Source organism: Bubalus kerabau, chromosome 8 (genome assembly GCF_029407905.1).
Source record: "Bubalus kerabau isolate K-KA32 ecotype Philippines breed swamp buffalo chromosome 8, PCC_UOA_SB_1v2, whole genome shotgun sequence".
In the NCBI taxonomy this organism is placed as follows: domain Eukaryota; kingdom Metazoa; phylum Chordata; class Mammalia; order Artiodactyla; family Bovidae; genus Bubalus; species Bubalus kerabau.
Genome location: NC_073631.1, coordinates 78911079 through 78915326, shown reverse-complemented (window position 1 = coordinate 78915326; position 4248 = coordinate 78911079). Strand labels below are relative to the sequence as shown.

Sequence of the window (4248 nt, the reverse complement as noted above, 5' to 3'; positions counted from 1 at the left end):
CTACTTCAGTATTCTTGCCTATAGAATCCCACGGACAGAGAAGCCTGGTGAGCTATGGTCCATAGGTTTCAAAAAGAGTCGTACAGGACTGAAGCGACTTAGCATGCACACATGAACGCACATAGGAGGTTGCTTGTTGTGGAATTTCCTAACAAAACACAATATTCTTTTTTGTCATTGTTTGTTTTTTTCTGATCTAATTTCCAGCTTCCTGGGAATTTGAATTTTCCCATAAAGCTGCTCTGAAGATATGTGTAATTAAAACAACAATATCAACAATAAAAGAAAAAAAAACAAAATAAAAGTGAAATCCTATCCCATTTTTCCTTTAGTACCTTTAGTCATAAGTTAAAAGCACTTTGAAGTCTGTGAGACTCCAACAATTAGATTTGTTTGGCAACCCTCCACAGTGAGTTAATGATTTCTTTGGCATTTTCTGACACTTTTGACAGCAATTGCTTTCAAATTCCCCCATAAAGGTCTTGAGAAGACTTGAGACACTGTCATTTGAGATGATAACAGAATTATTTTAAGAGAAGAGCTGGATTGTGTTGTGAAAGTTTCTGAAAATGGAGTCCAGATGCTCAGCTATGGCTTGAGCTCAAATCTGGGCTGCAAATGTGGAGGGAAGAACAGTCCCAGAAATATCATGCTTCCCAACACCAGTGAGCTCCAAGATTTTAAAAGATAAAGGAAATTGAGAGGAACTTGAGTGAGGCAGCCAACCTCTCCACAAGACTGGAGACTGGAACTTGGCTACAGAGAAGAGAGGTAGTAAGAGATTTTCACTATATGTTTTCCTAGTGACAAAATTCAAAAATTTGATTAATCTTATTTTTTAATCAAAGTAATCTCATTTGTATTGCTATGAATGTTTATATTAACATGCTATATATCATGTTTATATCAATAACAAAATTCAAATATTATTTAAACTCAATTCTAGAAAATTGCAAATGCATGAATATTAAAGAATAACATAGCTTACAAAAGATAAGTGATTATGCTTTGAATTTGGATATAAAAGATGTTTTTCTAATCATTAGTAGAGACCAGTCAAGACTGAATTTGAGTTACTTGTGTGATGCTCATCATAGGCTGTAGCAGATACACCTTAGAATTTAACAGCAAAGAAATTGGTTTCAACTCTATTTTAGCCACTTAAACCACTTGGCTTTGGAGAAACCAGTCAGCCTCTTGAAGCCTCAGTTTCCATTTTAGGAAAATAACACGTTACTCTGAACTCCATCTGTGCACAGCAGTGCCATGGGCAGCAGTGGATTAGCATCTTTGTCCAATGTTGGATAAGGCAAGATTACTAATGTATACTAGAGTTTGAAAGCCTGTGTATTTAGCAAGGACACATCAGATGTAGAAATAATAGGTTTTCATAAGTGAGATTAAAATAGGTAGTGCTTTATCCAGTTTTATGCTCAATTATATTTCAAAAGAATGATTCTTGACTGACTAATGGTTCATCCACATGTCTGGACTAGAAGTCTGACTCTTCCCTTCACTGTGATTCTTCCCTTTCAACCCCAAATGAATCGACTCCCATTGATTCCATCTCAAGCCATCTCTCATACAACTCCACACTCATGGTTCATTTCTCACCTGGACTGTTGGAAAAGTGTTTTCCACTGCTCTCCCTGGCTCCAGGATCTCCCTGTTCTTCTCTGTCTTCTGTTGTTTCTGTTCAGTCACTCAGTCATGTACAACTCTTTGTGACTCCCATGAACTAAAACACACCAGGGTTCCCTGTCCTTCACTATCTCCCAGAGTTTGATCAAACTCATGTCCACTGAGTCGGTGATGCCATCCAACCATCTCATCCTCTGTTGTCATCGCCTTCTCCTGCCTTCAATCTTTCCCAGCATCAGGGTCTTTTCCAATGAGCCATCTCTTCACATCAGATGGCCAAAGTATTGGAGCTTCAGCTTCAACATCAGTCCTGCCAATGAATATTCAGGGCTGATCTTTAGGATTGACTGATTTGATCTCCTTGCAGTCCAAGAAACTCTCCAGAGTCTTCTCCAACACCACAGTTCAAAAGCATCAATTTTTTGGTGCTCAGCTTTCTTTCTTATAGTCCAACTCTCACATCCATACATGACTATTGGAAAAACAATAGCATTGACTAGATGGACCTTTGTCGGCAAAGTAGTGTCTCTGATTTTTAATATGCTGTCTAGGTTGGTCATAGCTTTTCTTCCAAGGAGCAAATGTCTTAATTTCATAGCTGCAGTCACCAGCTGCAGTGATTTTAGAGCCCAAGAGAATAGTCTCTCACTGTTTCCCCATCTGTTTGCCATGAAGTGATGGGACTGGATGCCATGATCTTAGTTTTCTGAATGTTGAGTTTTAAGCCAACTTTTTCACCCTACTCTTTCACTTTCATCAAGAGGGTCTTTAGCTCCTCTTCACTTTCTACCATAAGGGTGGTGTCATCTGTGTATCTGAGGTTATTGATATTTCTCCCAGCAATCTTGATTCCAGTTTGTGCTTCATCCAGCTCAGCATTTAGCATGATGTACTCTGCATATAAGTTAAATAAGCAGGGTGGCAATATACAACCTGTCTCTGTCTTCTACGATAGAGTACATCCAGAGTGCTTGTACCTACTTCTTTTCCATATCTTCTGATTATTGACAACTAAGAGGAGAGTGAAAAAGTTGACTTAAAGCTCAACATTCAGAAAACTAAGATCATGGCATCTGGTCCCATCACTTCATGGCAAATATATGGGGAACCAGTGGAAACAGTGACAGACTTTATTTTGGGGGGCTCCAAAATCACTGCAGATGGTGATTACAGCTATGAAATTAAAAGATGCTTACTCTTCGGAAGGAAAGTTATGACCAACCTAGACAGTATATTAAAAATCAGAGACATTACTTTGCCAACAAAGGTCTGTCTAGTCAAGGCTATGGTTTTTCCAGTAGTCGTGTATGGATGTGAGAGTTGGACTATAAAGAAAGCTGAGTGCTGAATAATTGATGCTTTTGAACTGTGATGGAGAAGACTCTTGAGAGTCCCTTGGACTGCAAGGAGATCCAACCAGTCCATGCTAAAGGAGATCAGTCCTGGGTGTTCATTGGAAGGACTGATGTTGAAGCTGAAATTCCAATACTTTGGCCACCTCATGAGAAGAGTTTTGACTCATTTGAAAAGACCCTGATGCTGGAAAAGATTGAAGGCAGGAGGAGAAGGGGTGACAGAGGATGAGATGGTTAGATGGCATCACCGACTCGATGGACATGAGTTTGGGTAAACTTCGGGAGTTGGTGGCGGACAGGGAGGCCTGGCATGCTATAGTTGGTCGCAAAGAGTTGGACACAACTGAGTGACTGAACTGAATTGAAAGTCCAATTTCACTTTTGCATGAAAGGCAAGTCACAAATTGGCTACATCCTGCCTGTCCAGTCTCATCTTTTGCCATTTTTTTAATGAAGATTAAGTGATTCCAGATGCAAAGGACCACACCCTAGTTTGTAACCACAAATCACTCTTTCATATTTATCTACATTGTGTATTTTGCTTGTTCTGTCAAAATTCTGCCCATTCTTCAAAGTCATAGACAATATTTCACCTAAGAGCTTTCCGTATTGCACCAATTCAGAAATGATGTCTCCTTTTCTTGCACTTTCAGAGGACTAAATATATCAGTTATAGCAGTACATTTGCTTGCCACTGCAAATTCACTAAGGCGTGGTGCTAATCTCTGTGTCTTCACATCTTTTAAATGTGTAGCCAAGGGTAGACAACAAGAAAGGGAAAGGGAAGTTGCTCAGTCTTGTCCAACTCTTTGCGACCCCATGGACTGTAGCCCACCAGGCTCCTCCATCCATGGGATTTTCCAGGCGAGAGTACTGGAGTGGGTTGCCATTTCCTTCTCCAGGAGATCTTCCCCACCCAGGAATTGAACCCAGGTCTCCTGCATCGTAGGCAGACGCTTTACCGTCTAAGCCAGCAAGGAAGTCATTGTAACTACAATGTAAGACAACAAAGGTATATTTAAATTGAAGTTCATCTCATCTCCATTTCTACCTATATGGTCTAGAAAGAGAAAGCTTCAAGTTCATTTAGTTTACCAGGCATGTCTGATTTACCTGGCTCAGTCAACAAGTATGTTGCTTGTCCCTTTATCTTTTCTAATCTGTTCAGGACATGAGTAGGCAGTGGTAGGTATTAGAGGTTAATTAAATGATTTTGAGGAACATTATGGGGTATTATTCCAGAAATGCCCTG

General features: G+C 39.9%; 1 non-coding gene across 1 annotated transcript; it reads right to left on the bottom strand.

The window, feature by feature from the left end:
• Positions 1 to 3904: 3904 nt before the first annotated feature.
• Positions 3905 to 3976, bottom strand: TRNAR-ACG (transfer RNA arginine (anticodon ACG)). The gene has a single exon. It is a non-coding gene; the product is annotated as a tRNA-Arg (tRNA).
• Positions 3977 to 4248: the final 272 nt, after the last annotated feature.